Source organism: Tenrec ecaudatus, chromosome 2 (genome assembly GCF_050624435.1).
Source record: "Tenrec ecaudatus isolate mTenEca1 chromosome 2, mTenEca1.hap1, whole genome shotgun sequence".
Classification (NCBI taxonomy): Eukaryota; Metazoa; Chordata; class Mammalia; order Afrosoricida; family Tenrecidae; genus Tenrec; species Tenrec ecaudatus.
This window is the reverse complement of record NC_134531.1, coordinates 92,734,026-92,752,536: the sequence shown is the minus strand read 5'-3', so window position 1 is coordinate 92,752,536 and position 18,511 is coordinate 92,734,026. Positions and strand designations below refer to the sequence as shown.

Genomic DNA, 18,511 nt, shown 5'->3' with positions numbered 1-18,511 from the left:
AGGGCGTTTTTGAAAACATCCATCTACAAGGCAGGCACAGCACAGGGAAACTGCTGTGTATTTCATTAAAAAAGACCTTGGGAACCAATATCTGAAGGCTTCTCTCTCTCTCGCTCGCTCTTTTCCTCCCAGAGATTTGCTTTATAATCTCGCACATTTGAGTTGTTGGTACGTATCTCGCCACCAGTGCACTGAAAAGTATCTTCCTTCAGACAGGGATCGAGAAACGGAAATACCATCACCCTCCAGCCAAACTGTTGTGAGGACTGATTGCAGGCGAATTGATGCTCCAGATGTTTCACTAGAGGCGCTGCAAGTGTGAGCAGGTAATGTGGAGAAGAGTGACATTGTTAACAGCATCTAATTAACAATGACTTCATTTGATTGGAAGGATGAAAAAGCCTTTTTAAATCAATCCAGATTCACTGGCCTAAACTCCACCAATTTATGAATATGGAGCCTGACTGAGGTCTGCTTTCTTTCAAGGATGTCATCTTAGGGGTAATAGCGTAGGTGAAGTCATTTGGTTACACTGTGGAAACTTTTATAGTGCCTTCCTTGGGAATTTAATTCAGTGCTTCTTCATTTTATTAGGAACAGGCTGACTCCATCAACTCTGCTCTCCCTGTTTAGAGACAAGACTGCTTGAAGCAATTAGGTCCACCAATTAGCATAGTTTTACTGACCCCAGCAGCAGCACTGCTCCTTAGATTGTCCATTTCTTCAAAGTCAGAGGAAAACTGCAGCACAACATGCTTCCCAGGTGTCCAGGTTGGGGAAACACTCCCACAAGCAGGGTAGCGCAGCAGGACAAAAAGCTTTCTGATAGTCCCTGTGTGTTCCAGCAACTTTGGTGGAATTATTTTTCCCTCCCATCTTCTGTTTCTGCATCTTTGACATAGCCTTTAAACCCTCTCCTGATTGCACTTTAATTGCCTTTTAAGAAAGTGAATTTTCATCTTCCTTTTCTGCCCAGCATGCTAAAGATGCTATGGACAATGTTAGGGGGCCAGAGAGTTGAAATTGCTCACGGGCTCCTTGACGCTCTGTTAGGTGACAAGGAAAGGGTCTCAGGGTTTTGGGGTGGTGGTGGTGGTGGTGGTGGTGGTGGTGGTGGTGGTGGTGGTAGTGTGTGTGCAGTAGGCCAGAAGATAGACGTGTCACTGCTTTCCCTGGTTTTGAAGATATACCTGCGAGGCTTCGCTGCAACCTCTTCACAGTCATCTTGATCAGCTGGTGGCCACTGCCGTTTAGTAAAAGGAAATGTCTGCAGCCCACAGCAATCTGGGAAAGAAGAGATCTTTGCTCTTGTCACGGTCACAGGTAGAGGAGTAGATATATGTGTAGCTTTCTCTCTCCCCTCTCCCTTAAAATACGAAGGCGTTCAAAAAGTTTGTAGAAAAGTGGAATGAAAGGAGAATAGAATTTTTCCACAAACTTTTTGAAGCCCCTTCACCTAATTCCTCTGTAAGATTTCACTAGATTAAACTGCTGACAGTTCATCAGTAGCAGCAACAATGTAATTCCCCTAGCCTTATTAAATCAATAAATACTAGATCCATGCATGGAATTAAAAATGCATCAGCATGGACAGGAATTGCAATCATACTGCTGTGGACCTAAGAATCGAAGATGCCACTCAAAAAATGACCACTTAGCATTTATTTAATCTGCTCTCTCTTCGCGATCTGTGATGAGATATTCTGAGGTGTAAACCTTCCAGGACCACTTGTGACAGTTTGTTGTTGTTTGCATGCTTATTTGTCTATTTATTGAAAAAAATTTAGACTAATTCGTCACATTTAACCATGGAAATGGTGCATTACATTTAACAATACTAATGCACTCTGCCCTTGTAGTTCTTGTCATTGGTTTTCATTTGGGGAATTTACTTCACTCTTAGTCTTCTAAGACCGACTCAAGCACATGTATTTCTACAGAGGCTTAATAAACATAGATACATGTTTTGTTCTATATTAACAAATAGAAACAGCATAATATACTCATAGGTTGCTGTGCATTGACCACAAACATTTATTTTAAAAGATCTTTAAGCAGTATATGATAAGCTAAATACTTATACTTACTTGTAGTTTGATTTGCGTATTGGAATTTACACCATAAGAGAGGAAACAAAAAAGTCCAGTCTTAAAATTTAACAACGAAATTCAGAAGTTACACACATCTTAAGTAGTTCAATTCTCTGTGTAAAAACCGTGTGTCACCAGGAACTGGCGAGTTAAGGTGTAGATTAGTAGGCAAATTTGCAGTCAGTAAATCACTACTGAACACAGGAAATGTGTTTAATACATGGAAATTGAATGGGAAAAGTAATATTACTGTAGCCCAGATATTTGCTCGTACTGATTAACGATGCTAATTATTTAAAAACATTCATCCCCCATTGATGTCAGTCAGCACAAACAGTACTGAATTCTGAAGATAGAGTCACTGGCCCTTGGGTTCACCACACTGTGGAAGAAAAATCTTTATTTGACGAAATAGGCAATCAACTGAAATCTATCCCCTTTAAATAAACTGATTCCTCAGTATTTTCCCAGTGTTGGTGTAAGTTGTTGTCTGTGATGTCCCCTAGGGCTCTTTCTTGCTCTCTGATTTGGTGTATAAAAGCAGCCCTGAATGATGGATTACTGTGTCATTGCAGCCTGCGCAGGATTAATTTGTTTCATTGATTTCTCTTTAGGCAGATTGCCAGAATTTGCTGCTTCCCACCTTTCCTCAAGACTTCTAGCAGTAATAGACAGTAATAGCCTAAGACAAATCAGCTCCTTTTTGTAAAAGCAGAATCATGAAATCAAGAGTACTAAGATAGCTATGGTAAACTTTGAAAATTTCGTACTGAGAGCAATTAATAGACTATTTGCTCTTTATGGAAAAATTCCTTTGAATTAATTATTTTAAATAATTCATATTAATAGATCTTAAGCATTCATACTGTTTGCCCCATAAATTCTTTTCTTCTGTTTATAAGGATTCTGTTTAATTCAGGGGGGGAGAAAAAGAAGCCTCTGTGGGTGACCAGTACTTCTTTGGTACTGGATTTTAGAATCGTGCATCCGACATGCCAACACAACTGGTCCGTCTGTCTATAGCTATATATAGAATTGGTTGATCCAAAGTTTTTTGAGAAACTTTGAGTAAGGAGGGACTTTTTTCAGAGCAAAGAAATTAACTTGCTTAAAGAAAAAAATTAAAATTTTAAACGAAAAGAATTTAATTGAACTATTTTCAAATTAAGAAGTAATATCCTGCTTATCCCAGGGAGTTTTAAAATTGGAATTGACATTTTTTGTGTATTTTTATTTATTTAAATGTGGGTACCATTTTGTAACCTGCTGAATAGTGACTAATTTACTGCATAATTAAAATTATAAAAGTCATTCAACTTGGCTTTGTAATGTTATGGCACATAATTTAATTAATTATTACTCAACTATTTGAGAGTTAGTTTTCTAATTTTCTGAATAAAATTGGGATGAATAGCATTTAAAATAAATCTTTAATCATCCTTCCGGTTATTTCCATACAATCTATTTTAAGAAAAGAAATTACGTTCACTCAGGCTATAGAGTTTTTAAAATGTTCTTACTACTGAATGACAAAATGTTTTCCAGAAAGGTTCTACCAGTGTGTACTGCTGCTGTTGAAAATTTTTTTATCTGTGGAAGCAGCATTCTAAATGACGTTACATCAGCAAAGAACATGGAGTGATATTCTTTTCCTTGTGTTTGGAAAGAAGTAGGAGCATTTTGCATATACTTAGTCTCTCAGAAAGTGTTTCACCAATTGCAGATGTGAAGTAGGCTGGTTATACAAATCTATTTGTTTCCCTTCTGTAGTGCTGAAAATTATAGTGGTTTAATGATCTCAAGTTATACTTCTTGTGTAATTAGTTGTGTAGTAAAAACTAATATTGTCATGTGCTAATGTCTTCCCCCCGCTATTGTGCTAGGGTGGCCCATGCAGTATCAGCAAGATGATGCTTTTTCTGTGCTCTTCTGAAAGGAAAAAGGAACATCTGTTTCCATTATAGTGATAACCATTCAATAGCTGCGGTGGTAGTAGACAGTGAAAATATTTTGCTGAATGACCTGTACTTTCCTGTTGCAAAATTCCAGAGTTCATCAGCACTTAATTTTTAGAGGTAAGCTTCATGTACAGGCTTAGAAAGACCTTGGCTTACTTCAGGTAAATCATTGCTCTTCTTACTCATCTCTGTATAAACAAATACACAACCCTGATGAATAAATTCTAGGTTTTCAGATGTGAATCTTGAATATATTTGTCTTAGGCATATGTTTAGAGTAGAAATTATTAGATCTCACTCCCAATAGTCTTAAGTAGGTTAATTATGCTACTAAGCGTACTGTGTATTAGTTTTGTTTTGTGCCATCCTTGTACTTTTTACTTCTTACTGTGCTGGGAGATTGCAATTATATATATAGATGTATACTCTATTCTTTTTTTCTGAAAACGAAAACCATTAAATAGTTGTGGTAGTATACAGTAAATATTTATTTTTGAATTACCTGTACTTTCCTTTTGCAAAATTGTAAAGATTTCATAAGCCATTTTCAGTGGTAATTTCCATGTAGAAGTACACTGAGATTGCTATAGAGACACATTGATGCTTACCTTTTAAGCTCCGAAGGAGATTGTTGGAAACCACACGTAAGGGTTTCCACTGACCTCTAAAACGCAAGTGAAATGCTTTAATTTAAATCAAATTTTGGCTAAAGATGTTTTGGTCATTGCTTTAAAAAAGTGACTACAAATAGTTCGGATCCTAAATGGTGTACAAAGAAAAGTAAGCCACTTGGAGCGCAGACGCGGCGTGACAAATAAAATGCTACAGCCGCACTGCAGATCTTACTGGTTGCATCCCCTTATGGCTTCCTGAAGAGATAACCGTCTTCATCCTAGGTTTGCCAGTTAGCCTTCTTGCTTTTTGGTCCTTTTTCCATAGTCTAGAAATTTGACCTAAGTGACGTGTCCTTTTAAATAAATGAATTTAAAAATGTTAAAGCTGAGGTTGCTGTTAAAATCCTTTTAGTCTAATCGTCTTGTGACTAGACAGTTTCCTCTGCTTTACTGTTGTCCTCAGTGAAGTAATGTTAAGTCTGGTGTCCTTTTAGCTTTCAAAAAAATTACATCTTGTTTTCAATATGAAACAAAACGAAATCAGAGTCCGAGATGGTGAGTGATTTACTCAGGACTCTATAGTGAGTCACAGACAAAGGAGGGAAGAAAACTCTGTTCTTTGAACTTCCGTTCAGGCACTCTTTAAAAAAAATTAATTGGGGTTAATACATATATCATTCTATAGTTCAATCATGGAAAGCAGTATTGTACAATTGCTACCATCATCAGTTTCCCAACATTCTTTGCTGGGACTCCTTGACATTGTCGCCCTTTACCCCTCCCCCTCAGGCACTCTTTTATTCATTTCATATTGTCTGTCATCTCTGAATACTGACTGGTGGACTATTGCCACAGCCTGTGATTAAAACTATCCACAGGCTTGTGCGATTTTGCTTTTTGCTGGGCAACTGAGTTTTTTTTCCCTCGGAATACACACACACACACGCACACACTGCAGAATACTACACACACACACACGCACACTACAGAATACTACACACACATGCATACACGCACACGCACACACTGCAGAATACTACATACACACAGATTTTTTTCCTGAAGGGAAACGCAGTGAGAGCATACCTGTCTGGGAGCTACCTACGTGTAGAATGAGACCGTGTCCTTGCAGTACTGTTCTAGAAAAAAAAAAAAGAAGATACCTTTAGGTACCCTGAGATTTCCACTTGGCTTCTTACCTTACAGTTACCTTTCTAATCTGTTTAAGGTAAATAAAGGAGGGAAAACAAGGGTTGGGCATAATAAACACAAGTGTTTTTTATATGTACATCTATCGAAATCCCAATATATTTTGGCAGACAGGACTTTAACAAATGACCTTTTCCTTTCTATATAAGTATATGCTTATGGCCAAATCACAAATGACCTTACATTTAGAAATGAATTTGTTTCTTTGTTTTTATTTAGCTCGCAACTTGCCAGTGCACTCCTGTGAAAATAGCACAGATAGAGTAATGTGAAGACATGTTTTAAAATCTCTTTGGAGAAAAACTCCATTCTAAAAATGGCAACATAGAATTACATGCAAGCACTTTCTCTTTCAGGTTTTTACTCTTACGAATTTAATTCATTCTTAGTTGAGATGACTAAGCTTGAGTCATAACATTCACACAGTGCCATGCCTTCCCTTATGGGAAAAAATAGCAATGTAACTGGAGGTTGGAGTTACATATCCTGTTATAAAATAATCTTTTCCAAAATCTTGTTCAAGATCAGAAAGTTAGTTAATAAATTATTTGCTCCTGTCTATAAATACAAACTCAGCAGCTTTTAATAGTAATAATCATTCTCTTTAGGAAGGTCAAAACTCCCCATAGTTTTATCAGCGCTATATACATACTCTCAAGGTAGTTGTATTTTATCAAAGCAGATAGCACCTTTTTTTTTTTTTAAGATATTACATTTTATTTATTTATTTATTTATTTTTTAATTTTAACAATTTATTGGGGCTCATACAATTCTTTTCACAGTTCATATATATACATACATCAATTGTATAAAGCACATCTGTACAGTCTTTGCCCTAATCATTTTTTTCTCTTTTCTTCTTTTATATTTTATTAGGGACTCATACAACTCTTACCACAATCCACACATATACATACATCAACTGTATAAAGCACATCCATACATTCCCTGCCCCAATCATTCTCAAGGCATTTGCTCTCCACTTAAGCCCCTTGCATCAGGTCCTCTTTTTTTTCCCCTCCTCCCTCCCCCTTCCCCCCTCCCTCATATGCCCTTGGTAATTTATACATCGTTGTTTTGTCATATCTTGCCCTATCCGGAGTCTCCCTTCCCCCCTTCTCTGCTGTCCCTCTCCCAGGGAAGAGGTCACATGTGGATCCTTGTAATCAGTTCCCCCTTTCCAACCCACTCGCCTTCCACTCTCCCAGCATCGTCCCTCACACCTTGGTCCTGAAGGTATCATCCACCCTGGATTCCCTGTACCTCCAACCCTCATATGCACCAGTGTACAGCCACTGTCCTATCCAGCCCTGCAAGGTAGAATTCGGATCATGGTAGTTGGGGGGAGGAAGCATCCAGGATCCGGGGGAAAGCTGTGTTCTTCATCGATACTACCTCACACCCTAATTAACCCATCTCCTCTCCTAAACCCCTCTATGAGGGGATCTCCGTTGGTCGACACTTGGGCCTTGGGTCTCCACTCTGCACTTCCCCCTTCATTTAATATGATATATATATACATATATACATACATATATACATATACACATATATACACATACATACACACACTTATATCTTTTTTTTTTTTTTGCATGATGCCTTATACCTGGTCCCTTGGGCACCTCGTGATCGCACTGGCCGGTGTGCTTCTTCCATGTGGGCTTATTTGCTTCTGAGCTAGATGGCCGCTTGTTCACCTTCAAGCCTTTAAGACCCCAGACACTATCTCTTTTGATAGCCGGGCACCATCAGCTTTCTTCACCACATTTGCTTATGCACCCATTTGTCTTCAGCGATCCTATCATGGAGGTGTGCAGTCAATGATATGATTTTTTGTTCTTTGATGCCTGGTAACTGATCCCTTTGGGACCACTCGCTTACTCAGGCTGGTGTGTTCTTCCATGTGGACTTTGTTGCTTCTGAGCTAGATGGCTGCTTGTTTATCTTCAAGCCTTTAAGACCCCAGTCACTATCTCTTTTGATAGCCGGGCACCATCAGCTTTCTTCACCACATTTACTTGTTCACTCACTTTGGCTCCAGCCGTTGTGTCGGGAGAGTGAGCATCATAGAGTTCCAATTTAATAAAAGAAGGTATTCATGCCTTGAGGGAGTGTTTGAGTAGAGGCCCAAGGTCCTTCCGCCACCTTAATACTTGACCTATAAATATAGACACATAGATCTATTTCCCCATCCTCCTATATATATTTGCATGTACATGTCTTTGTCTAGACCTCCATGAATGCCCTTTGTCTCCTAGCTCTTTCCTCCATCTCCCTTGACTTTCCTCCTGCCCTACTACCATGCTTCATCGCCACCTGGGCTAGAGTATACCTCTTCTCTAAGCAACCTTACCCTTGATCATTTCCCACCAGGCCTGCCACTCCCCCTTCTCTACCATTTGGGGTCCCATGTTTTTCCCTTGTCCCTGGGTTTGTTAACACCACTTCCTTACCCCCCCCTACCCCCCCACCCCAAGTCCCCCCAAAACTGTCGGTCCCGTTGTTTTTCCTCCAGATAGTTCATCCAGCCTGTCCTATTCAGACAGACCTGTGGAGTCACTAACATGCACGAAAACTAGACAGAGGAAAACAAAGCAACAGTATACAACCAGACAACAAAACAACAAAAACAAACCACTGACAAAGAACAGAATAAAACAGTTCACAAGAGAAAAGCTTGTAGTTAGTTCAGGGATCGTTTGCTGGCCCTTAGGAGCGTTTTCCAGTCCAGTCTGTTGGGGCACCACGCCCTGGCCCCGAAGTCCACTTTCAGCATTCCCTGGGGACCTTGCCACTCCATTCCCTTGCTGTTCCGCTGCACTCCCCCAGTGATTTGCCTCGGTGTGGTGGGATCAGGTCAGGTGCAATTCCCACACTGTGTCTCCGGTGCTGTCCCCTGTATCGCCCTTAGTCACTGAGGGGCATCATGTCTCATAGTGGGGCCAGCCATGTTGTTCTCTCTGTGGACTGGCTGCTCTACTCAGGAACATCATCATCACGGCCTGGTGGGCCAGGCTGTGCTCCACTCTCTCCTCCTGCCCCTTCATCTGCTCCCGTGTGCTCTGATCAAATATGTCCAGCAGATAGCACCTTTATCTCAGTATTTTAGGTCTAATTATGTGTACAGCAGCCTCTAGTAGTAAATTGCCCTAATACATTTCCCCAGGGTTGGGGAGGAGTGGTCCGAGGTAATCAGGTACCAGTATTCTGTGTCTTTTATTTAGGCATTGTGTGGTTCATCCATACTTACCAAATGTTTTGTTTCTTTTCTGTACCGTTTGTATTTGGAAGGAAAGCTATTTTCTGAGTGAGACTATTTCAAAGAGTAATTCTTGTCTAGTTGAAACTTGTGGTGAACATGTGTAATATGTAATGTAAAGAATTTAATACACGGGTTAAATTGCTCCAGCAGGTAGATGAATCTGGAGAGAGAAAGTGTGGATAGCGGATACCATCCTGTGGTCAGCAGATGTTCTTCCCTGGATTAGAATATGAACCAGAACAGTGGTGAGATTGCTGAAACTTAATTACCACACCACCGAAACTCAAACCATAGAAACCCCAGTGCGGTGTAAGACTATATAGTTATTAGCTAGTCTATGTGCATGATGTAACTGTTCTTAGTAGAAAGGGTGAGTAGTGTTTATGGAAACAATAGCTAATGTGGTAAACAAACAGCTTTTTTTTGCCCGACGCATTGCTAGGATTGTAGAGGCTTAAAATCTGCACTGATTTTATAGTTTTCAGTGACTACTTTAGAGAAAGTAAAATTCTTTAAAAACTACTAGCATTGGCTGTATATTTAGTCAACACTACCAAGACATAATTTCCAGCTGTAACTTCAGAACTAGTCTATGGATCAAAGTAGGAAAATTTTCTTCCATCAATGTTAGATTTGCACTTTGTAAAAACTTCCTCTTGTCTTAGATTGAAGTCTCAGCTCTTTAAGATTTTCATGTTATTTTATTCTTAGGAGAATTAGATCTCTTGTGTGCTTATTGTCCTTGAGGTGCTGTGGGAGAAAGACCTAGTGGTCTGTTCCTGCTAAGAATACAGACCCCAACCCTCTTGCAGCAGTCCCCTTGGAACACATGGCTTCACCAGGAGTCAGAAGCAACTTGATGGCAACTTTTTCTTTTTGTTATGTTTAAGGCATGCGAGGCAAATAAAAACAGAGCTCTTGCTCTCAGGAAGATACTCATTACTTCTAAACCAGTAATTTAGCAGATTATATTTTCTTAATATTAGATATTCATGTGCTTTCTACTGGAGCCCTTAGTATCAGCTCCTTCCCCACCTCCCCCTCCCTCATGAACCCTTGAAAATTTATAAATTATTATTATTTTGTCATATCTTGCCCTGTCCGACGTCTCCCTTCACCCACGTTTCTATTGTCAGTCCCCCAGGGAGGAGGTGATATGTAGATCCTTGTAATCGGTTCCCCCTTGAGATGGCAACAAATGTACAAATGTGCTCGACGCACTGGATGCATTTATGGATTGTGATAAAGACTTGTATGAGCCCCCAATAAAATGATTACATTAAAAAAATAAAGTTCATGAAGTAAAAAAAACCAACAAGATATTAATATGATTCTATTACTATTACCACATTGAGATTTTAAGAGAAAAATAAAATCTATTTAGTTTCCCTTTGCTGTGCTGTTCATTAAGAATCTTTTGAAAAGATTGTTGGAGTTGTAATTTTGGGGGTAGCCAAAATTACCATGTTTAATGCTTCTGTTTGTTGCTGTTGGGTTGATTCTGACTCACAGTGACCCCGTATGTGTAGAAAACTGCCCCGTAAAGTTTTCAAGACTCTGCATTTTGGGAAGCAGGTTGCCAGCCTTGTTTTCCCAGGAGTCTCTCAGTAGGTTGGCTAGAACTGCCAACCTTTTAGCAAAGGACCAGTGCTTGACTGTTTGTACCATCCAGGTACCATTGCAAGTGCTGTATGTAATCATGTATAAGCCGAGTTTCTCAGCACATTTTTACTGCAGTTTTTTGTGGTAAAATTCGGTGCCTTTACTAATACTCAAGTATATACAATATATAGAAAGAAAAAAGAATATGGCATTTGCCAGCTTTAAATTAACTTTAAAAAGGCAAGATCTGACACACAATGTATGTATGTATGTATGTATGTATTGTGATGAGTTGTATGAGCCCCCAATAAAATGATTAAAAAAAACCAAGATCTTAAAGGTTGGCTTAATATCATAAAGTGTTTTTGCTTAAAGTTAACACACAATTTAATAATTCAGGCAAATATAAAATATCACATTATATTTTCTGAAAAATAGTCTTTCTTTTGTTTGTTTGGAAAGAAACAGCCTAAAACACCATACTAAGTCTATTTGAATTACAGTAAGGAACTAATATCTGAAACATGTTTTCAATGATGTTTATAAAATAACCAGTATTTAGTCTTGACTACACACTAGCTTTGATGCTTATATTGAATTTTGTGTAGCATTGAAATGGTTTTTATAGTTCACCAAAATTTACTAGAAGTTGCTAAGAGTAATGAAAAAGATGAGGCTTTCTACTCCCATCCAGAGCTCTAGTCTCAGGACTCCCAGGGCAGCTCTACCCCGTTGGATGAGGTTGCTGTGAGTCTGCATCAACCCCGCGGCAGTGAGACCACCGAGATGCTTAGTGAACATTTGGCTCTCTCACAGAAGTGAATGAGTTGTTGGTATTCCTGTTGTCCACCTCAGATGCTGTTCTTTCTACTAGCCAGGCACCATCTAGCACATATTTTCAGTGGTCTTGTCTTGAGGAGGGACACTGAGCAGATGCCCGTGGAAAATTGATACACACTGACAAGTGAAGAGAGTATGTAGTGTGTATGCACACGTTACAGTCATACACACAACACACACACGGTGAAGGGCACACTTCAAAAAGTTCATGGAAAAATGGAATGACAAGATAATGGAATTTTTCTACAAACCGTTGAAGCATCTATGTGTACATAAATTATTAAACCTTATGAGTTATCAAAAAAATTCCTGTTTTCTTTATAACAACAATAGTCTTTTTTTGGGCTTAATTATGTAGTTCCTCTAATTCTTCACAGGCATAGATATAAAGTTTCAGTTTATGAAGATTTCAGCACTGGACGAGTGTAATATGTGTTTTATATAGAGTGCTCACATGGGTCCTTTTCCATTGTGGTTCTCCAGTGGGCTTTGCATTATATACATTTCTCCAAGTGTATGGATTTCAAAGAGTCTTTTTAAAATTAGCTGCATCTTGACATGTATATGTGATAAGATTGTTATAAGAGGAATCCTGGGGTCATGTAGACAGTTAAGTACTTGATTACTAGTTGAGATATTGGCAGCTCGAATGCACCCAGCGGCACCTTAGAAGACAAGCCTGAGTCTGCTTCCAGAAAGTCATGACCTTGAAAACAGTTTGGCGGAGTTCTACTCTGCACACGTTGGGGATCCAGGGGTGGGCACTGACTGCAGGACCACCGACTGCAACATCAACATGGAGGAAGAGAGGTAAGCCACATCAGTGGTACTTTGTAGAAGGTTAAAATCAATTCCTGGGTTTATTCTAAGTCGACGTTTGTTAGGTTGTAAAGGTAGCATTTGTAGATTGACTAAAGCTTAGTAATCTGGGGGATAGAAGACAATAGTATGATAGAGCTTTGAAAAATGTACAGAAAGGGGACTCGGAGAAGGCGTAGCAATATGGTGGCCCCCGGCGCTGAAGACCCTCTAAATACTAGTAGTTGTGGGAAGGGCCCGTGGCTCAGCGCATCGACCCAAGCCTGGAGAAACTCACTCCCACGCAGCTGCAGTTCATGCGGCAGGTGGAACTTGCCCAGTGACAGAAGACGCTGCCCCAGCGGTGGACCCGGAACATTGTGACCTGCCTGGGCATCGGGGCCCTGGCGCTTGCTATTTATGGTTACACCTACTCGGTGTCCCAGGAGCGTTTCCTAGATGAGCAGGAGGACGAGGCCAAAGCTGTCCAAGCCCGAGTCCTGGCTAGAACGTCAGGCCCCAGACCCCGATGGGCGTCATGCGTCTGCACCCTGCCGAGACCCTTCACAAGCTGGGTGATGCTCCGTGATCCCGCAGAAAATGAAGCTGCTCGCGGCATTGCGGCCCTAACCAGCCTCACGCCATGCCTGAGCCCCAGCAGCTGGAGACGTCTGCAGCTGCAAAAGGGACGCTGTCCACCTCACACACCGTGTGCAGTGACCAGGCCCATCCTCTAGTGTGATTTCCTTGTTTGATGATTGTATGACCCCGCTTTTTCCTAAGAACTCTGACTGATTTGCCCCTTTCACACCTCTGGGGTGTGACTGTTTTGGGGGTGGGAGGTGGCAGCTCCTAGCCGTGTTGGAGCCTGATGTGGGAATGATGGGGTTCAGTTGAAAATAATAAACTGAGTCACCTCTCTTAAAAAAATGTACAGATGTGCTTGACACAATGGATGGGTGGAAGGTGATAAGCGTTGTATGAGCCCCCAATAAAATGATTTAAAAAAAACCAAAAAACTGCACCTCTACTGTTTATGATAGAGTCAAAATTCTCTTAAGTTCCTATTTGTATTTCAGCTCCACGATGTGTTTTGAATATCTTTAAATAGTGCTAAAATCCCGAGAGCCCTGCTCTTCATAGTAAGGCATACTAGCCAAGGGCAGGGTTTTCAGTACAGCCCATAAGATCAAGACTTTGGATCTTATATAAACCAAAATCACTTACTGCTGTCCAGTCCATTCTGACTCATCTGGACCCTGCAGGACTGAGGAGAACTGCCCTATGGGGCGTCTGAGCCTGGCATCCGACTTGAAGCAGACTGCCACATGTTTCTCATGGATCGCGGTCCAAACTACTGACTGTCCAGTAAGCAGCCGACCGTGGCATCTCCAGGACTCGTTTGGTTTTTACATAAGCTGACCTCAGTTTTTGTCCTACCCAAGAGAAATGTAAAGCACCTGAATTTATCAGTTTTCTTCTTTATGTAAATAGTAGAACTCTGCTGCCATCAATATATGTTCAGCATATTACATAATTATGTAATGTGATCTACGTGTATAAAGAAAAGGAACTCTGGCAGTACACTGGATAAAATGGTCAGCTGCTAACCTACAGGTTGGTGGTTCAAATCCACCAGTTGCTTCCAGGAGCAGAACCTTTTCACCAAAAGTGGAAAAGTGGATGCCCTAGAAAGTCCTGTGGGACAGTTTTACTCTCATAGCAACATGTAGATAAAATCTTCCATGAGGGCTATAAAAGGTTAAGTGCTCCACTGTTTAAACAAAAGGCTGGTTATTGAATTTATCGAGAGGAGACTCAGAGCAAAGGCCTGATGGTCTATTTCTGAAAAATCTCCCATTAAAAATCTAGTGAAGCACAATTCTATTCTCACATAGATATGATTACCATGAGTTTCAGTCTATTTAAAAAAATCATTTTATTAGGGGCTCATACAACTCATCACAATCCATACATCCATCCATTGTGTAAAGCACATTTGTACATTCATTGCCCTCATTCTCAAAACATTTGCTCTCCACTTAAGCCCCTGGTATCAGGTCCTCATTTCCCCCCTTTCTCCCTACTCCTCCCTTCCCTCATGAACCCTTGATAATTTATAAGTTATTATTTTGTCATACCTTGCACTGCCAGAGGTCTCCCTTCACCTACTTTTCTGTTGTCCGTCCCTCAGGGAGGAGGTTAGATGTAGATCCTTGTAATCGGTTCTCCTTTTCTACCCACCCTCCCTCCACCCTCCACCCTCTTGGTATTGCCATTCTCACCACTGGTCCCGAAGGGATCATCCGCCATGGATTCCCTGCGCTGCCAGTTTGTATCTGTACCAGTGTACATCCTCTGGTCTAGCCAGATTTGTAAGGTAGAATTGGGATCATGCTAGTGGGTGGAGGCGGGGGGGGGGTAAGGGAAGGAAGCACTTAGGAACTAGAGGAAAGTTGTACGTTTCATTGTTGCTACATCGCACCCTGACTGGCTCGTCTCCTCCCTGAGACCCTTCTGTAAGTGGTCTACATATGGGCTTTGGGTCTCCACTCCGCACACCACCCTCATTCACAATGATATGATTTTTTGTTCTGATACTGCCTGATACCTGATCCCTTTGACACCTTGTGATTGTACAGGCTGGTGTGTTTCTTCCATGTGGGCTTTGTTGCTTCTGTGCTAGATGGCCACTTGTTTACCTTCAAGCCTTTAAGACCCCAGATGCTATATCTTTTGATAGCCAGGCACCATTAGCTTTCTTCGCCACTTGCTTATGCACCCATTTGTCTTCAGCGATTGTATCAGGGAGGTGAGCACACAATGATAGGATTTTGTGTTCTTTGATGCCCGATAACTGATCCCTTCAGCATCTCGTGATCAAGCAGGGTGGTGCGCTTCTTCCATGTGGACTTTGTTGCTTCTCAGCTAGATGGCTGCTTGTTTACCTTCAAGCCTGTAAGACCCCAGGCTATATCTTTTGATAGCCCGGCACCATCAGCTTTCTTCAACACATTTGCTTATGCACCTGCTTTGTCTTTAGCGATCGCATTGGGAAGGTGAGCATCATAGAATGCCAATTTAATAGAACAAAGTATTCTTGCATTGAGGGAGTACTTGAGTGGATACCCAATGTCCATCTGCTACCTTAATACTAAACCTATAAATATATGCACATAAGTCTATTTCCCCATCCTCATATATAAATATATTTACATATGTACATGCCTTTATTTAGACTTCTACAAATGCCCTTTACCTCCAAGCTCTTTCCTCTATTTCCTTTGACTCTTGTCTTGTCCCACTATCATGCTTACTCTTTATTGGGTTTCAGTAGTTCCTCTTGGTTACATTACCCTTGATCACACCCTACCAGGCCTCCTACACCTCCTCACCACTGATTTGGATCACTTGTTGTTCCCTTGTCCCTGGGTTTGTTAACACCACTACCTTTCCCTCCACCTCCCCCTCTCCCATGTCCCCCCGGGACTGTCAGTCCCATTGTTTTCTCCTCCAGATTATTCAATCCAGCCTGTCTTATTTAGACAGACCTGTGGAGATAATAAAATGCATGAAAACAAGATAGAGCAAAACCAAGCAACAATATACAACACAGCATCAATAACAACAAACCAATGACAAAAAAACAAAACACAAGAAGAAGGAAAAACTTACAGTTAGTTCAAGGACTGTTTATTGGCCTTTAGGAGTGTTTTCCAGTTGAGTCTGTTGGGGCACCAAGCCCTGGCCACAAAGTCTATTTTTGGTATTCCCTGGGGACTTTGTTGCTCTGTTCCCTTGCTGTTCTGTTGTACACCCTGAGTGTTTTGCCTCAATGTCACAGGATCAGATTGGGTGGAATTCTCACACTGTGTTTCCAGTGTTGTCCCCTGTAGGGCTATGGGTCAGTGAGGGACGTCGTGTCTCATAGTGGGGCTGGCCATGTGTTTTTCTCTGTGGACTGGCTGCTCTGAGCCAGAATATCATCTTCAAGGCTTGGTGGGCCAGGATGTGCTCCACTCTCTCTTCCACTCCCTTCATTTGCTTCCATGTGCTCTGATCAGACATGTCCCTCTCCTGGAGCGAGTTGCAGTCTATTCTATGAGAACTTAAAAAATTATGTACAATGTGAAGTTGTCATTTTATTGATGAAGAATTTGAGCCTCAAAAGTGGTTGAGTAATTTTCTTAATTCATGCTGTAAGTGACTGAGAAAGTATTTGTTGCTCCAAAGCCCCATCTTAGTCTGTGTCAGCAGTTCTCTACCTGCAGGCTGTGACTCCTTTGGGGGTCAAACGACCCTTTAACAGGGGTTGCCTAAGACCATCGGAAAATATAAATATACAACAATATATCATTACATATTGTTTTCTGATTAATCACTGTACTTTAATTATTTTATAACAATGAAAATTCATCCTGCATATCAGATATTTACATCACGATTCATAACAGTATCAAAATTACAGTTATGAAGTAGCATTGAAAATTTATGGTTGGGGATCCCCATCACATGAAGAACTAACTGTATGAAAGGGTCGGCATGAGGAAGGTTGAGAACCACTGCTTTATGCGTATTTCATTGCCCTTCATCCAACAACTCTGCATACTACCTTTTGACTATATTATTATATCATTTTGATTAAATGTGTTGCACAACTCTTATAAAACAAAGGGAAATCCTCATGTTATGGTTAGGTCCTGATATCTTGAGGATTATGAGTTCTCCAGTGTTTGATTATGTCATGTTGCACGTGTAAATGCTACTGTATAGAATCAAGAATGAATCATATCTACCCTGGGAGCATTTTAGCACTAGACTGGTTCATCTGTTTAATAGCATCTTTGCTAACAGACTGGAACATGAGTAGCAAGAGAATTTTATTATTTCTGATTTCTAATCTTAGAATGATTTTGTGTGTGGTGGCTTTTTGGGGGAAAAAATTGAAGTTTCCTTTAGTCAACAATGTTTATGAAATTATATGAAATTATTTTAGTAGTGGTTGCACACATAAATTTAGTTTATCAAGATATTAGTATAAATTATATGCACATATGTGCATAAAGGAGTCATATCTTTATATACTTTTGGGAAGAGTTCTGTTGTGTACATCGTCTGTTCTTATAAACAATTGTAGGAAGACTGAGATTTATTCAGAATAATTTCCCTGAAATATGATTGGATGTCAAATATGTTGGGTAGATAATACAGTATTGATAATGTGCATAAGAGATCATTGCAGCTGGTGCCATGATGTAGTTGGCTTTCGACAGGCATTGAAAGTATGAGGATGTCGGAGAAGCAGCAAAGACACAGGTGTAGGTTCCAATGTAGTATTCATCCCTGGTCGACTGTGGTGGTACAGGGCACTTCAGGGCCAACTTATTGTCAAGTAATCCTGGCTTTGGCTCTTTAGAGTTAATGCCACTTTTAGCTTTGAGGCTACTGGCAATTTTTCTCTAGGATTTATTTTTAATCTTTATTATGTAGAAAAATTGGAGTACATCAGTAGCAAGAAAAAGAACATGAATTCTAGCCAGTGGTGGGATTGAAATAATGTACCAACCAGTTTGCTGCCCTAATGGCTTTTTTAAGTGTAAAAAAAGATAGACCGAAAAGTAGTTTATTATTTCATACCGTTATTATTTAAATAAGACAGTAAAAAGGTACACAGAACTAGATTTTGCTCTAAGAATGAGTTTTAAAAATGAAAAAATATTAAATAATACCTGACAAAAACCAAGAAAACTGTCATTTAAGGTATGTCTATATTCTTGAGTGGCATCCCCACTTTTATCTTCACTTTTATCCAAGCATCACTGGCTGCATGCTTTATCCTTAACCATCTTTTCTCTGTCAGAGTAGGATCGCGTTCCTGTAGCAGTAGGCCAATTACACTACAGTCATCGTGTTTGATACATTAGGAACAGGCGACCTCTCTTCTCTGAACATCCTATGTTCCTCTTTGAGAAACCCCTTTCTGCATTTGCCGAACTTAGAGCAATTGTTCTGGCAATATTTTAGGTCTTTGAATACTTCAGGTTTGCATAAATTTACTCATAATATTTCATAGGAATTTGGGACGTAGCACAAAGCTGAAAGCAATGACAGGGTGTCACCCTCTGGCTGTTTGG

At 40.4% G+C, this 18,511-nt stretch overlaps 1 long non-coding RNA gene across 2 annotated transcripts in view; it reads left to right on the top strand.

The window, feature by feature from the left end:
• The first annotated feature begins 209 nt into the window (after positions 1 to 209).
• Positions 210 to 18,511, top strand: part of LOC142440900 (uncharacterized) — a 118,236-nt gene continuing 99,934 nt past the window's right edge. For both annotated transcript variants that reach the window (XR_012782892.1, XR_012782891.1), the window contains exon 1: positions 210 to 326. This is a non-coding gene — a long non-coding RNA (uncharacterized LOC142440900). The remainder of the gene's footprint in view (positions 327 to 18,511) is intronic.